Raw genomic sequence first — 18,384 nt, 5'->3', positions numbered from 1 at the left:
GCCGAGAGATCCTTCTCTTATTAGAGAAAACAAATCTACAACTGGATTAGTAAGTAGGGCAGAGATTGGCAATATGCTTGATGAGTTCAAAACTGATATTCTAGGGAGCCTTAGTGAACAACTAGACACCCTTAAAATTCAAAACAAGCAGAAAGCAGAAGCTGATGCCTTGGCCATCTTTTGCCCAAAATGTAGAAAGAAACATGCTCTAAGGGAATGCCCCTTGGATGCAAAAGTTGTAGAAACATGTATGATTTGCTCAGAAATTCATGAGACCAAGGATTGTCCTTCAATTCCTGGGCTCAAAGCTGTCTTTCAGGAAGCTCCAAATTCAGTAGAGTCCCTTTGTTTTGTTTCAAGAAGACCTTGGCAAGGGCAACAAAATCAAGGATTTAACAATCCTATGAATTTTCAGCTCCCGCCAAATTGGAATTCTTGGCAACAACCTTGGCCCCAACCTCAAAATCCATACCAATCATGGGCACAAGGGATGCAAAATCCTTATGGGAGATTTGCTCAATTTTATCAATATCCTCCATCTTTTCAAAATCAACAAAATTCACAACTTCCAAATCAAAACCCACAACTTTCATTGTCATTTCCACAACAACAACCTTCTCAACAAAATCCAAATTCTCAATTCTTGCTTCCATTTCAACAAAAGACAAATCAATTACCAGCCCAGCCATTACCAAATCCCAACAACAAAAATCCTCAGAATGCTCACATGGTAGAAGGACAACAATTTCCTACCTATATGATTGTTCCTCTTAATGATGTTCAACTCAGATCTGGTAGTGTTTTAGAAAAACCTTCTATAGATGTTCAAGAGCAAGATACCTCTGAGGAGGATTCTCTTAAAGTCAATAAAGGTTCTGAGGAAGTATTTCTTCAAAACCCAATCATTCAAAAAGAAAAAGAAAAATAAAAAGAGTTAGCCCCCACAACTCCTATAGTTGAGCAACCTATATCTTCATCCACGCCTCCTTTCCCTGAAATATTACAAATTGACAAAGGGGTGGAAAAACAAATCTTGTTGTCTGACTATGATTTTCTAGATGAATTAAAGAATGTATGTATCAAGATTCCCTTGCTACAAGCCATTAGAGAGATTCCTATTCTAGCAAAAACAATAAAGGAGTTGAGTCTCAAAAGACCAGGTAGGAAACCAAGAGATACAAAAAGAATCCACCTGGTAGGAAAAATTGCAGATATCATAATGGGAAAAATTACCATGCAGAAATATGTGGATCTAGGTAGTCCAATTCTCAAGACACATATAAATGGGATAGAAATTCCAAATACTTCAATTGACTTAGGGGCTGCTATAAACATTATGAGTAGATAGACTATGGAATAGCTTAAACTTCCTAATCTTCTTTTTACACCCACCTTACTGCAACTTGCAGATAGATCAATAATCAAACCAGATGGTGTATTAGAAGATATTTTAGTCTCTTTATATTCTTGGGAATATCTAGTAGACTTCATGATTTTGACTCCCAAAAGTAATTTAGGAGGGCACCCACTCATCTTAGGAAGACCTAGGCTAGCCACAACTGATGCTTTCATTAGTTGTAGATTTGGGGATATGTACATTTCCGATGGTAGTTTGACAAAGAAATTCAATTTGTATCCTCCAGCAAAAGCAATTACAGAAGTAGGAGACAATGAATGGGTCAATGATGAAGATATTATACAACCTGTCTTTACAATCTCTGAAATTAGTGAAGATAGTCAAATTTTGAACACATTAGAAAATTTTGAAACATCTTCAGAATATGACCACACACAATTTCAGTTAGATTCTGATATTGAATATTTATCATCAAGACAAATGTCACTTTACTCTATGGAAGAGCTTGGTAGTTCTACCATTGAAAATTTTCCAGGTAAAACATTGAATATCAACAAAAATTTGGAAAAATCACAACAAGCAGAGCTAACCAAAATCTTGCAAAAACACTTTGCTGCATTTGCATGGGAGTATATTGATATGAAAGGTATTGACCCTAAGACTTGCATCCATCATATCTATATCGAGGAAAACAGTAGACCAATTAGACAACCTCAGAGAAGGATGAATCCAAATCTTAGGGAGATTGTGAAAGAAGAGCTCCAAAAATTACTCAATGTAAACTTCATTTACCCAATTTCAGATAGCCAATGGGTTTCTCCTTTGGTTATAGTACCCAAAAAGAATGGTAAATGAAGAGTATGCATTGATTACAGGGAATTGAATAAAGAAACTTTGAAGGATCACTTTCCTTTGCCCTTTATCAATCAAGTATTAGATACATTAGCAGGCAAAAAGTACTTTTCATTTCTGGATGGTTTTAGTGGTTATAATCAAATTCAGGTAGCACCCAAGGATCAGGATAAGACCACATTTACTTGTCCATGGAGAACTTTTGCTTATCGAGTGCTTCCTTTTGGATTATGTAATGCACCCACAACATTCCAAAGAGCAGTATTAGGAATTTTTTCTGATCTAATCCATGATTGTGTAGAGGTATATATGGATGATTTTACAGTTTATGGTGATTCGTTTGAAGAGGCATTAGAAAATTTGGAAAAAGTCCTTATAAGATGTAAAGAAACAAACCTTTCATTAAGCCATGAAAAATGCTTTATGATGTTTACTGAAGGTATTGTTTTAGGACATCATATTTTAGGGGATGGGATTAAAGTTGATAGATCAAAAGTTGAAGTCGTCTCCAAGTTACCTATTCCAAATTGCCAAAAAGATGTTAGAAGTTTTTTGGGATTTACTGGATATTATAGAAGATTTTATAGAAAAATTCACCAAAATAGCATCTCCACTCTTTAAACTACTTACAAAAGACTGTGAATTCAAATGGGATCCTGTTTGCCAATTAGCATTTGAAACTTTGAAAACAAAAATATCTGAAGCGCCTATCTTGAGAGGACCAAATTGGAAACTTCCTTTCCACATTTCTACAGATGATTCAGATATAGCTCCAGGGGCTGTGTTGGGACAAAAAAATTTAGTTCCTTATCCCATTTACTATACCAGTAAAAATTTAACTGCCACTAAGTTGAATTATACTGTGACTGAAAAAGAGTTCTTAGCTGTTGTTCATGCAATCAATAAGTTCAGACGTTATATAATAGGCTATGAAACTTTTATTCATACTGATCATTCTGCAATTAGATATCTAATGAAAAAATCCATTACTAATGGAAGAGTTACAAGGTGGCTCCTACTTTTATAGGAATTCAATATTACTATGTTAGATAGACCAGGGAAACAAAATACAGTAGCTGATTTCTTGTCTAGGATTCAGAATACTAAAGAAGATTCTCCTGTAGAGGATAAGTTTCCTGATGAATATTTATTTGCAGTAACTACTAAGACTCTTTGATATGTAGATATAGCTAACTATTTGGTTACAGGGAAACTACCTCCGCATTTATTTCCTAGTGAAAGAAGAAAGATTATTCAGGAGAGTTCAAAATATTCATGGATTTCTAATGAATTGTTTAAAACAGGGCCAGGTCTTGTGATCAGAAGATGTGTTAGGGAAGATGAAATGCCTAATATTCTCAAAGCATGCCATGATGAACCATGCGGTAGACACTTTGCTGATAAAAGGACACCCTATAAAATCCTTTCTTTAGGAAATTATTGGTCGTCCCTCTTCAAAGATGCAAAACAATATATCAAAAGATGTGACAACTGCCAAAGAGTAGGGAAACCTACCCTCTCAAATGAGATGCCATTACAACCACAGGTACTCATCGAACCCTTTGAAAAATTGATCCGGATTTAAGCAAGAACGAAATAGATTACAGAGATAACCATAAATACAGAGATGCGATAACCATAAAAATAGAGGTGCAGCGGAAATAATACTTCATTTCATTAATGGAGAATACTGAAATATGCTTACAAATAGAAATAACCCAGCTAGGGCGATGGTAGCTTATCTCTGAGAAGAGATGTGTCGGCTACATGCCTCTGAACTATTTCGAACTGTCTTACAATGAGGCTAAAAGGCCTATTTATTATTGAGAAACAATGGAAAACCCTTCACATCCCAAAACCTAACCCTAGAATATGAAACGCCAAACTATGGGCCCCGTTTGGGTAAATTGGTACATCAACTTCACGGGGTCGTAACTTTGGCATACGATCTCCGTTTGACGCACATGATAGCTCGTTGGAAATATCTCTCCGAGGACTACAACGGAAAAGATGATTTTTTAACTAAAAATATCGTTTAGGGCCTCAAAACAGCTCCAGACGTTTAGGACCCAAAAAGCTGCTAAAAATAGTAAATTGTGCTATAATTAAGGAAACTGAAAAACTAAAAGAGATAGCTGTGGGGGTACAAATGGGATAGGTGGGTGGCCACCAACATCCACTTGGATCATTCCTCCCCCCTTAGGAAGCAATGGTCCCCATTGCGTTGAGTTCCTCCTTGAGATGAGGAAGCTTCTGCTGAGTTGGGTCTCTAGTGAGCTGTTCTCCAATCTCTGATGTGTCCAGAAATGGTGGGAAGCATGGTCGACGATGGTCCACATTGAACAATCGGTGCAAGCGAAGGAATGGAGGAATGTTGTGCTTCAGAGCATTGTTGCCCACAGCCTTGTTACTGGTGTAAGGACCATGTTGAAATGGTCTGAGTTTCTGATGGGTTCTAGTAAGGCGTTCTCTCTGCAGATGTAACCAAACTTTGTCGCCCACCTGAAACTTGTGTGGTACCCCTCTGGGTAAGGAGAAGTTGTTCCTGTGTTCTGTCATGACTGTATCCCTATGTTGCTACTGCTGCGTGGAGGAACCCTTTGCGGGGGTCATGGATGTAGCAACGATCTTCCCCTTACTTTGAGAGCGAACCAGACAAAAAATAAATTTCCTAGTCTGTGAGATGAGCTTGCTGCCTTTCTTAGCAGTGATCAAAGAGGCGGTGGTAGGTGGAGCTACCTCTGGTATCCTGTATAATGAATTATCCAAAGAAATAATGACAGCGCGAGGCCTTGACTCATACATAACATGTCGCCTCCACAAGTATGGCTGGCCTAATAGTACATCACAAACATCCAGAGGTGTAACATCACACAATACCTCGTCTGTGAAGGGCTTGATGCTGGAGGGAAGGCGGCACTGCTGGTGAACTTTGAGATCTCGTCCTTGGTGAAGCCACCCGATACTGTACGGTTGTGGGTGTGTCATAGTTGGAAGGCCCAACTGCTTCACAACCTCTACTGAAACAAGGTTCTTTTGGCTGCCACTATCGACAATGAATTGCAGCGGCGAACCCTTCACCCACATCTGTTAGTGGAAAAGACGTTCCCCCTCCTCTGGCTCTTCGGGCTCATTCTTCTGGATCTTGGCAGTGGCAACAGTGGCACTAGGATCCGCATCAATGATTTGCTTCCCTTTTCCATCCCCCTTGTCGGGTTTCGACTCAGAGTCGGAACATGCATCTGATTCGGAAGCTTTCAACTCGGCCACCAGCGACTGCTTGGTCCGACACTCACTTGTGTTATGAGTGGGACTCTTGTGGAACTCACACCACTTTCCTGTGTCCTTCTTCGGCTTCGTGGTGTTGTTCTTTTCTTGCAGCTTAGAGGGGTTGTCTTGTGTCACCCCGCCTTGGCTTTGTCCTTTGGGCTTCGGATTTGCAGATCCAAAGTCTCGCTTCTTCTGTTTGAACTTTTCCTCGATTTTGACAACATATCGGTATGCTGTGCCGAGTGAGGAGATGTTCAAGAACTCCATCTCTTCCTGGATGTATTTGTGTAGGCAGCCATGGTATTCGAGTACCAGATGCAGCTCAGAATCTTTGATACCCAACTGTGTGCGAAGGGTATGAAAAATATTTGTGAACTCTGGTACATCTCGGTCTCGTCCCTGCCGCAGTGTGGTCCATTGGATGTATTTGTCCTCATAGCTTTTGACAGGGTAGTACTGCTCCTTGATGGCATCCCGGAAGTCATTCCAAGTGGGGGCGGTTGAAAAAAGTGAGCCTGTACTTTCATCCTTCTACTCGCAGTATGTTTCCCACCAGTCCTTGACGTGGGGGGCTGCTTTGAGAAGAGTGAAAACAATCTTTTCCCAACTTGAAAATTCATGAACAGAAAAATACCCATCTAGCAGATTTAACCATTTATCTACGGCATCTACGTCTATTTGACCCTCAAAGATGGGGATTTCAAAATTAACTTGTACCTTAAACGGTGTGGCGTTTCAAGAGTAGCTGTTGGAAGCCGATGCGTCGCCTTTGGGTAGCCGCGAAAGGATCTGCGCAAGGCTATCCATCATCGCGTTCCTTTGCCGCTCGAGGGCTTCTTCGAGCAAGATTCTGATAGGATCTCCTGCCCCCTCGTCTTTCTCCTCATCTGCCATGGGAGGTCGTCGAGATTTGTGAGGCTGGTCTTGCAAAGGTTCGACCAATTCAAGCACAAACTCCTTATATCCCAACCTCGTTGGGGACATGCAAAGAAAAACAGAGAAAAAACAGACCGCTGTGATACCACTGATCCAGATTTAAGCAGGAACGCAATAGATTACAGAAATAACCATAAATATAGAGATGCAGCGGAAATAATACTTCATTTCATTAATGGAGAATACTGAAATATGCTTACAAATAGAAATAACCCAGCTAGGGTGATGGTAGCTTATCTCTGAGAAGAGATGTGTCAACTACATGCCTCTGAACTGTTTCGAATTGTCTTACAATGAGGCTAAAATGCCTATTTATTATTGAGAAACAATGGAAAACCCTTCACATCCCAAAACCTAACCCTAGAAGATGAAACGCCAAACTATGGGCCCCGTTTGGGTAAATTGGTACATCAACTTCCTGGGGTCGTAACTTTGGCATACGATCTCCATTTGACGCGCATGATAGCCCGTTGGAAAGATCTCTCCGAGGACTACGACAGAAAAGACGATTCTTTTTTAAAAAAATTGCGGAGGCAGATTTCCCAAAAAATGTCATTTAGGGCCTCAAAACGGCTCCGGAAGTTTAGGACCCGAAAAACTGCTAAAAATAGTAAACTGCGCTATAATTAAGGAAACTGAAAGAGATAGTTGTGGGGGTCCAAATGGGATAAGTGGGTGGCCACCAACATCCACCTGGATCATTCCTCCCCCCTTAGGAAGCAATGATCCCCATTGCGTTGAGTTCCTCCTTGAGATGAGGAAGCTTCTGCTGAGTTGGGTCTCTGGTGAGCTGTTCTCCAATCTCTGATGCGTCCAGAAATGGTGGGAAGCATGGTCGGTGATGTTCCACATTGAACAATCAGTGCATGCAAAGGAATGGAGGAATGTTGTGCTTTAGAGCATTGTTTCCCACATCCTTGTTACTGGTGTAAGGACCATGTCGAAGTGGTCTGGGTTTTTGATGGGTTCTGGTAAGGCGTTCTCTCTGCAGATGTAACCAAACTTTGTCGCCCACCTAAAACTTGTGTGGTACCCCTCTGGGTAAGGAGAAGTTGTTCCTGTGTTCTGTCATGACTGTATCCCTATGTTGCTACTGCTGCGCGGAGGAACCCTTTGCGGGGGTCATGGATGTAGCAACGATCTTCCCCTTACTTTGAGAGCGAACCAGACAGAAAATAAATTTCCTAGTCTGTGAGATGAGCTTGCTGCCTTTCTTAGCAGTGATCAAAGAGGTGGTGGTAGGTGGAGCTACCTCTGGTATCCTATATAATGAATTATCCAAAGAAATAATGATAGCGCGAGGCCTTGACTCATACACAGCATGTCGCCTCCACAAGTATGGCTGGCCTAATAGTACATCACAAACATCCAGAGGTGTAACATCACACAATACCTTGTCTGCGAAGGGCTTGATGCTGTAGGGAAGGCGGCACTGCTGGCGAACTTTGAGATCTCGTCCTTCGTGAAGCCACCTGATATTGTATGGTTGTGGGTGTGTCATAGTTGGTAGGCCCAACCGCTTCACGACCTCTGCTGAAACGAGGTTCTTTTGGCTGCCACTGTCGACAATGAATTGCAGTGGCGAACCGTTCACCCACATCTGTGAGTGGAAAAGACGTTCCCCCTCCTCTGGCTCTTCAGGCTCATTCTTCTGGATCTTGGCAGTGGCAACAGTGGCACTAGGATCCGCATCAATGATTTTCTTCCCTTTGCCATCCCCCTTGTCGGGTTCCGACTCAGAGTCGGAACATGCATCTGATTCGGAAGCCTTCAACTCGGCCACCAGCGACTGCTTGGTTTGACACTCACTTGTGTTATGAGTGGGACTCTTGTGGAACTCACACCACTTTCCTGTGTCCTTCTTCGGCTTCGTGGTGTTGTTCTTTTCTTGCAGCTTAGAGGGGTTGTCTTGTGTCACCCCGCCTTGGCTTTGTCCTTTGGGCTTCGGATTTGCAGATCCAAAGTCTCGCTTCTTCTGTTTGAACTTTTGCTCGATTTTGACAGCGTATCGGTATGCTGTGCCGAGTGAGGAGATGTTCAAGAACTCCATCTCTTCCTGGATGTATCTGTGTAGGCAGCCGCGGTATTTGAGTACCAGATGCAGCTCAGAATCTTTGATACCCAACTGTGTGCGAAGGGTATGAAAAATATTTGTGAACTCTGGTACATCTTGGTCTCGTCCCTGCCGCAGTGTGGTCCATTGGATGTATTTGTCCTGATAGCTTTTGACAGGGTAGTACCACTCCTTGATGGCATCCCGGAAGTCATTCAAAGTGGGGGCGGCTAAAAACAGTGAGCCTGTACTTTCATCCTTCTGCTCGTAGTTTCCCACCAGTCCTTGACATGGGGGGCTGCTTTGAGAAGAGCGAAAACAATCTTTTCCCAACTTGAAAATTCATGAACAGAAAAATACCCATCTAGCAGATTTAACCATTTATCTATGGCATCTGCGTCTATTTGACCCTCGAAGATGGGGATTTCAAAATTAACTTGTACCTTAATTGGTGTGGCGTTTCCAGAGTAGCTGTTGGAAGCCGATGTGTCGCCTCTGGGTAGCCGCTGAAGGATCTGCGCAAAGCTATCCATCATCGTGTTCCTTTGCCGCTCGAGGGCTTCTTCGAGCAAGATTCTGATAGGATCTCTTGCCCCCTCGTCTTTCTTCTCATCCGCAATGGGAGGTCGTCGAGATTTGTGAGGCTGGTCTTGCAAAGGTTCGGCCAATTCAAGCCCTAACTCCTTATATCCCGACCTCGTTAGGGACATGCAAAGAAAAATAGAGCAAACACAGACCGCTCTGATACCACTGATCCAGATTTAAGCAGGAACACAATAGATTACAGAGATAACCATAAATATAGAGATGCAGCGGAAATAATACTTCATTTCATTAATGGAGAATACTGAAATATGCTTACAAATAGAAATAACCCAGCTAGGGCGATGGTAGCTTATCTCTGAGAAGAGATGTGTCAACTACATGCCTCTGAACTGTTTCGAACTGTCTTACAATGAGGCTAAAATGCGTATTTATTATTGAGAAACAATGGAAAACCCTTCACATCCCAAAACCTAACCCTAGAAGATGAAACGCCAAACTATGGGCCCCGTTTGGGTAAATTGGTACATCAACTTTCCGGGGTCGTAACTTTGGCATACGATCTCCATTTGACGCGCATGATAGCCCGTTGGAAAGATCTCTCCGAGGACTACTACGGAAAAGACAATTTTTTAACAATAAAATCGAAAAGGTAGATTTCCCAAAAAATGTCGTTTAGGGCCTCAAAACGGCTCCGGAAGTTTAGGACCCGAAAAACTGCTAAAAATAGTAAACTGCGCTATAATTAAGGAAACTAAAAAACTGAAAGAGACAGTTGTGGGGGTCCAAATGGGATAGGTGGGTGGCCACCAACATCCTCCTAGATCATTCCTCCCCCCTTAGGAAGCAATGGTCCCCATTGCGTTGAGTTCCTCCTTGAGATGAGGAAGCTTCTGCTGAGTTGGGTCTCTGGTGAGCTGTTCTCCAATCTCTAATGTGTCCAGAAATGGTGGGAAGCATGGTCGGCGATGGTCCACATTGAACAATCGGTGCAAGCGAAGGAATGGAGGAATGTTGTGCTTCAGAGCATTGTTTCCCACAGCCTTGTTACTGGTGTAAGGACCATGTCAAAGTGGTCTGAGTTTCTAATGGGTTTTGGTAAGGTGTTCTCTCTGCAGATGTAACCAAACTTTGTCGCCCACCTGAAACTTGTGTGGTACCCCTTTGGGTAAGGAGAAGTTGTTCCTGTGTTCTGTCATGATTTTATCCCTATGTTGCTGCTGCTGCATGGAGGAACCCTTTGCGGGGGTCATGGATGTAGCAACGATCTTCCCCTTACTTTGAGAGCAAACCAGACAGAAAATAAATTTCCTAGTCTGTGAGATGAGCTTGTTGCCTTTTTTAGCAGTGATCAAAGAGGTGGTGGTAGGTGGAGCTACCTCTGGTATCCTGTATAATGAATTATCCAAAGAAATAATGACAGCGTGAGGCCTTGACTCATACACAACATGTTGCCTCCACAAGTATGGCTGGCCTAATAGTACATCACAAACATCCAGAGGTGTAACATCACACAATACCTCGTCTGTGAAGGGCTTGATGCTGTAGGGAAGGCGGCACTGCTGGCGAACTTTGAGATCTCGTCCTTCGTGAAGCCACCCGATATTTTACGGTTGTGGGTGTGTCATAGTTGGTAGGCCCAACCGCTTCATGACCTCTGCTGAAACGATGTTCTTTTGGCTGCCACTGTCGACAATGAATTGCAGCGGCGAACCATTCACCCACATCTGTGAGTGGAAAAGGCGTTCCCCCTCCTCTGGCTCGTCGGGCTCATTCTTCTGGATCTTGGCAGTGGCAACAGTGGCACTAGGATCCGCATCAATGATTTGCTTCCCTTTGCCATCCCCCTTGTCGGGTTCCGACTTAGAGTTGGAACATGCATCTGATTCGGAAGCCTTCAACTCGGCCACCAACGACTGCTTGGTCCAACACTCACTTGTGTTATGAGTGGGACTCTTATGGAACTCACACCACTTTCCTGTGTCCTTCTTCGGCTTCGTGGTGTTGTTCTTTTCTTGCAGCTTAGAGGGGTTGTCTTGTGTCACCCCGCCTTGGCTTTGTCCTTTGGGCTTCGGATTTGCAGATCCAAAGTCTCGCTTCTTCTGTTTGAACTTTTCCTCGATTTTGACAGCGTATCAGTATGCTGTGCCGAGTGAGGAGATGTTCAAGAACTCCATCTCTTCCTGGATGTATCTGTGTAGGCAGCCGCGGTATTTGAGTACTAGATGCAGCTTAGAATCTTTGATACCCAACTGTGTGCGAAGGGTATGAAAAATATTTGTGAACTCTGGTACATCTTGGTCTCGTCCTTGCTGTAGTGTGGTCCATTTGATGTATTTGTCCTCATAGCTTTTGACAGGGTAGTACTGCTCCTTGATGGCATCCCGGAAGTCATTAAAAGTGGGGGCGGCTGAAAACAGTGAGCCTGTACTTTCATCCTTCTGCTCGCAGTATGTTTCCCACCAGTCCTTGACGTGGGGGGCTGCTTTGAGAAGAGAGAAAACAATCTTTTCCCAACTTGAAAATTCATGAACAGAAAAATACCCATCTAGCAGATTTAACCATTTATCTACGACATCTGCGTCTATTTGACCCTCAAAGATGGGGATTTCAAAATTAACTTGTACCTTAAACGTTGTGGCGTTTCCAGAGTAGTTGTTGGAAGCCGATGCGTCGCCTGTGGGTAGCCGCTGAAGGATCTGCGCAAAGCTATCCATCATCGCGTTCTTTGCCGCTTGAGGGCTTCTTCGAGCAAGATTCTCATAGGATCTCCTACCCCCTCGTCTTTCTTCTCATCCGCCATGGGAGGTCGTTGAGATTTGTGAGGCTGGTCTTGCAAAGGTTCGACCAATTCAAGCCCTAACTCATTATATCCCGACCTCATTGGGGACATGCAAAGAAAAACAGAGAAAAAATAGACCGCTCTGATACCACTGATCCGGATTTAAGCAGGAACACAATAGATTACAGAGATAACCATAAATACAGAGATGCAGCAGAAATAATACTTCATTTCGTTAATGGAGAATACTGAAATATGCTTACAAATAGAAATAACCCAGCTAGGGCGATGGTAGCTTATCTCTGAGAAGAGATGTGTCGACTACATGCCTCTGAACTGTTTCGAACTGTCTTACAATGAGGCTAAAATGCGTATTTATTATTGAGAAACAATGGAAAACCCTTCACATCCCAAAACCTAACCCTAGAAGATGAAACGCCAAACTATGGGCCCCGTTTGGCTAAATTGGTACATCAACTTCCCGGGGTTGTAACTTTGGCATACGATCTCCATTTGACGCGCATGATAGCCCATTGGAAATATCTCTCCGAGTACTATGACGGAAAAGACGATTTTTTAACAAAAAAATCGTGGAGGTAGATTTCCCAAAAAATGTCGTTTAGGGCCTCAAAACGGCTCCGGAAGTTTAGGACCCGAAAACTGCTAAAAATAGTAAACTGCGCTATAATTAAGGAAACTGAAAAACTGAAAGAGAAAGTTGTGGGGGTCCAAATGGGATAGGTGGGTGGCCACCAACATCCACCTGGATCAAAAATGGACTTTAGACTTTATTGGACCTATTAATCCACCATCTAAATAGAGGAAGTATGTATTGGTATGTACTGATTATGTCACTAAATGGGTAGAAGCCAAAGCATTATTTTCTGCTACTGAGCACTCAGTTGTTAGCTTTCTTTATGAGGATATTTTTACTCGCTTTGGTGTTCCAAGAGAAATTGTGACAGATGAGGGAGGTCAATTCACATCGAAACTGGTGGAGAAGCTGATGGAAGAGTACAAGGTCAAATACAGAAAATCTACTCCTTACTATCCGCAAGCAAATGGTCAAGTAGAGTCCACAAACAAAGTTATTGAAGGCATCATTACCAAGACTATTCATCTACATAGAAGAGATTGAGCAGAAAGGCTTCCTGAAGCCTTATGGGCCTACAGAACTACATGGAGGAATACAACAGGACATTCTCCCTATGAACTTGTTTATGGGAAAGAAGTTCTGCTCCCCATTGAGTTCCAAGTTAGAACCTTGAAGATGGCAGTTCAATTGGGAATGGATCTATCAGAAGCCCAAAAGCATAGAATGGAGCAGTTGAATGAACTAGATGAGATTAGACAAGAAGCAATCCTAAGAACTGATCTAGTTCAATATCAAAGAGCTAAGTGGCATGACAAATACATCAAGGAGAAACAGTTTCAAGAAGGAGATTGGGCATTGCTATTTGATTCCAAGTTCAAAGATTTCAAAGGTAAATTTCAGACTCATTGGCTTGGGCCATATGAGATTGACAAAGTCTTCAGCAATGGAGCGGTAAGAATCAAAACCATTGATGAATACCAAACTCTTCTCATTGTGAATGGTCATAGATTGAAGATATATCATAAGCCACTCTCAAAGGAGGAATTTGTTAAAACCTTTCAAGATAATTCTGCAATAAGGCTAGTGAAGAAGAATCCTTCTTCTCCAACAGCCTAGCCTTTGTTCTTTTCGTTGTTTCTTAAAAAAAAAAAAATGTATAAGCCTGAAAACCAATCATTGATTGGCATTCTTATACAAAAAATATAGGGCGAAAATCAGAAACTTCTTACGCTCTATATTTTCCAAAAAAAATCCCTCTCATTTTCATTCATAGTTGTTCCATTTCACTTCACCTCATTTCATTCCATTTCATCATCACATTCTGCCAATAAAAGCCCTTTCACCATGTTTCATATATTATTCATTCAGTCATCATTCATCCATCTCCATTCAGTCATCATTCATCCATCTCCATTCGGTCATATGATCACTGTGTCAGTTTCCGCAAACGGAATTCTGATTCCGCAGCTAAAAACTGATTCCATATCTGATTGTTGATTCCGCAGCTAACACTCTGTCACTCAGCACTGACAGTCAGATGTTAGCCAAATAATGATGAGAACCAAATGCAGGTATGGGACAGGAAAATATTTTGAAGATATTAAGCACCTAAAACACCAACAGGAAGCAACCAATGAAAGGTCAGTGGTCGAAAGTGGTAAGATTATAAGGTATGAGCAAAATTCATTTCAAATAGATTTTTTAAACACATAATCTATATAGTTGTGAAACCACCGGCTCCATTATGTGTAATGATTCGAATTGATAGCTTTCATAACTTCTCCATGACCTTTGCATAATTCCACCATGAACTCCGCATCAATTCCTAACGGCCTCATGATCCGCCTCCGAATCTAACTCGGGCTTAATTGTACGTTAGCATTCCACCTGTTGAACTGGGTAATTATGAGGACGTAATCTATTTGACCACGGCTCTTTCCTGCCGCACAAATCCGTAGTCATTTTGTGAGCATGCTAACGTACATTCCGTAACCTTTTAATTCAAATTTTGTTAAACTCACTCTGTTTCCATATTCTTCCATTGAAGTTGCATTTGTTAGTTCTAGCCTATTTATACAAGCCTCCGCCTCGTGAACTCATTTTCACTACATGTTCTATGTCCTCTCATTTACAACTACTGGTTTTTCTCCACAATCCTTCTCCACCTTCCACTCACATGACCGTTTCACCTCCGTCAATCCATTACTTACAGTCCATCACTCACAGACGTATTTTAAGGCAGGAGGAAGGAATGGGCCTTCTGGTAAGAACAGAACCGGACGGGCCTAAATTCATGGAGGGTTATCCATAGTTAAAAAGCATATTAAGGAAGGCACGGTGGCTACAATTTATCCAGAAATTCAGAGGTCACAATAAAGAAATCACGAAGACATTTGCAAGGTATTTTAACGACGTGGAAGTTGAGGTTGGAGATCTTAAATTTTCAGTCACAAAGGCATCCATTTCAGCAACAACGGAGCTCCCACAAGAGGGAGAACGATGGTTCAAAAACAAATACTTTGATGAAAGGGCCTGGAGGATTATTTTGCATAATCCAGGTATGGATATAACCATTTTCAAACGTGGAATTCCCGTTTCTGCACTAGAGGAAAAGTGGACTAGTTTATTATTGATAATCCAAAAGTTTATTACATGTGAAGGACGGTTTGGGTCCATGTACATGTACCACATCAGGTTACTAATGAATTTTCTAGAAAATCAAACCATCAATTTGCCTTATTTCCTGTTGAGTAGCCTGAAAAAGATGTCCACAACTGTACAAAAGAATCTGGATGACGTAGAGCCTCACCTTTACCATCACGGCCTTGTTAAAATTCTGATTGAAAAACAATTGAAGGAAAGAAAGGACACCTGGGAACAGTTCTTGATTAGAAACTTCTTTCAGGACCCACCTGAAACACCTGAAAGTAGCTCAGCAAGGAAAAGTAGGAGAAGGAAAACAAGTGTGAACATTCAGGATACTCCTACTAACATAGCTAAAGAAACTAGTAAGGAAGAGAAGCTATCTGAAAGTAGGAAAGAAAGAACTGAGGTTAGGAAGCAAGGGAAACTAAAGGGGAAAAGAAATATTGAAGCTGCCTATCAAACCCCAAAACCTTCCTCAGAAGAGGATCAAATACTTTCTGAAAGACTAATCTACCTTAAGGAACAATCAGCTACAACAAAGGGAAAAGGGAAAGAAAAACAGAGTGTAGAGAAAGGAGACACCAGCTCATAGAATCTAAGGAGGAGCTCCAGACTTAAAGGTAAACTGAAGAAAGTACAAACTAAAGGGGCCCACTTCATAGACTTAGAAGGGGAAACACCTGAACAGTTTCCAGCAATCCCTCCTATCCATAGCCCACAACATTCTCCTTTTTCTCAACCAGATTTGGAGATCAGTCCTTCTCAGCCAGATTTTGGGGTCAGTCCAAGAAAGGCTACACCTGAAATAGATCCAACCCAGCAAGAAATGTATGATTTTATTGAATCATTGGAGAAGACTGAAACATATAAAGGCACTTCATCTACTCAACCTGATATAGCCGAGGAAGCTTTAATCCAATCACTAAAATAGGAAGTTTTTGAACTGGAATTCCTGAATATGCACATCAAAAGAGAAAATGAAACATTGAAAGAACAGAGCAGGTTGGATAAAATTATCCACGACAACACCATGTTGCATCTTGGGCTGTAGCAGAAGAAAAATAGGAAATTGAAGAAAAAGAGCAGGACGTTGAGCAGAGCTCTTATCAACCTCAAATACAGGTGCCTAATGAGGAAGCCTAGGATGACAGTGGTACCAAGGAAGAAGAAAAGAAGGCTGGATGTATTAGGAGAAGTCTCAAAACAAATGAAATGAAGGGAGGATGGTCACAGTTTTGGTTGCATGAGGACATGCAACACCTTCACAGTGGGGGTATGTTAAGCCCTAGAACTACCTCTCTTCTACATACTCTCATAGACCTTTTTCCCTCACCTGGGCCTCATAAGCTATCAAAGATCATTACATATTGATTCTAAGAGTACATTTAAGTGGTTTTCTAACTATATTTTTGTGTTTTCTATTTGACTTAGATTTTTCTTATCAGCTGCGAAATGCAGCCACTTTCCGCAGTTGACTCGTGATTCCGTAGCTATTTTTATTGATCTATAGGTTACAGGTGTCAGCAAGTAAAATGAGGCACGTGGGAAGTTCAGGAATGATCTAGACATGGACCAGGTCCTATCTGTTCAACCAAATTCGTAAAGGAAAGCCTTGGTCAAACGATGGTCAAACAAGGAGTTTTATAGCAAACAGGTCTCTGTTTTCAACATGTGAAAGGTCCGAGACCATTCCTAGATCCGTGGATCCATTTTGACAGCTGTAGACTCCCTCCACCATGCAAATCCAACATCCACCTTTTGTAGATTGAATGATCAAGGCAACCAAGACCCTAAGCTCACGGTTTCTGTATTTTTACGTGTCCTCTGCTGAAGGTTTTTCATAGAAAAAACAGTTATGTAATTTCCTCTATAAATAACGTGTTTGCAAATGCATGTAGTTAGTTTTGGAGATATTTTTGCTGTTAGTTTATGTACTGTGCCATAAAATTAGTCTTGTTGTTGTAACGAGAGGATACTTCCTCTGTTTTGCAATATAAAGACTCTGTTTCTTATGCCTGTGTGAGTGTAATTTCGGATTGACAGCGTATTAACCAAGGCCGTACAGAGGGCCCCTGCTGGCTGAGGTTTTGTTTCTTTATTTCTATAAGGTCTTCATGTATTGTCTTCTTATTTTCATTGTAGATATGTCATAGTTTTTTCACCTGTATATATTTCATAATTCAGTTATGGTGTTAATGTTTCATTCCTGTACATGATTTTCCAGCATTGTATATTTTTGCTAACACTGATCAGTATGTCTCAGGGTAGGATATGCTCGAGCGTTTTCATATAATTTTTGCAACAAATAGTGACATGAGATTGGCCTCTCTGTTGACTTTGTATTTTTAGCTTTTCAATTTCAGTTATGCTTTGATTTCAGTCTTATTTATTTGTTGTTGTTAGTTAATTTAGATATCAGGTTCTTCATGACATTTGACATTATTTCCAGAGCCATGGCTTATCCCCGAAAAGCTACTTGGCGAGCTATCGGATTATGAGTGAAGTAATTTGATTTTACTTTCATTTCTGCAATTAGATATCATGTTCTTCATGACATTTGACATTATCTCCAGAGCCATGGCTTAACCCCGAAAAGCTACTTGGCGAGCTATCGGATTATGAGTGAAGTAATTTGATTTTTACTTTCATTTCTGCAATAGAATATCAGGTTCTTCATGTTATTGACATTATCTCCAAAGCCATGGATTAACCCCGAAAAGCTACTTGGCGAGCTATCGGATTATAAGTGGAGTGACTTGATTTTGCTTTCATTTGCAAATAGGTAATTTAGATATCAATTCTTCATGTTATTTGACATTATCTTTGGAGCCATGGCTTAACCCCAAAAATCTACTTGGCAAGCTATTGGATTATAGGTGAATTCAATTGGTCTTACTTTCATTAGTCTGAAATTTTTTGGTTTGTTTGAGTGCAATAGTTTAACTCTTCTTTCTGTATTTAGATGAGCAACAAAGACAGTGATTTCATGATCAGTAGTTCATCATTTGTTTGATTTGAATAGCTGCACATTTACATTCTTGTTCAAGTACTAATTTTATCACTAGTATGTTTTGAGATCCTTTGAAGTGTTAAGCTCTGGAAGTTATCATAAGGGACATAATTGTCTTAAATCTATATCCATACTTGCCTTATAAAGTATTCTTAAAACTTAGGAATGGGATTTCCATTTGCATTAGGAGACAAAAAAAGACAAAACCCCAAAACAAAATAAAATTGAAGACAATAAAAAGTAAGAAAGCAATTGTCTTGCACATATAGTGCGCCACACTTCGTCAGTTTAGACTCCCCGATTGATAATTAATGTAGCAATTTAGGACATACTAAATTGA

This window comes from Pinus tabuliformis, chromosome 8, assembly GCF_031772625.1.
Source record: "Pinus tabuliformis cultivar Carrire ecotype Pingquan chromosome 8, CPIR1, whole genome shotgun sequence".
Taxonomy (NCBI): domain Eukaryota; kingdom Viridiplantae; phylum Streptophyta; class Pinopsida; order Pinales; family Pinaceae; genus Pinus; species Pinus tabuliformis.
Note: the sequence above shows the minus strand (reverse complement) of the source record.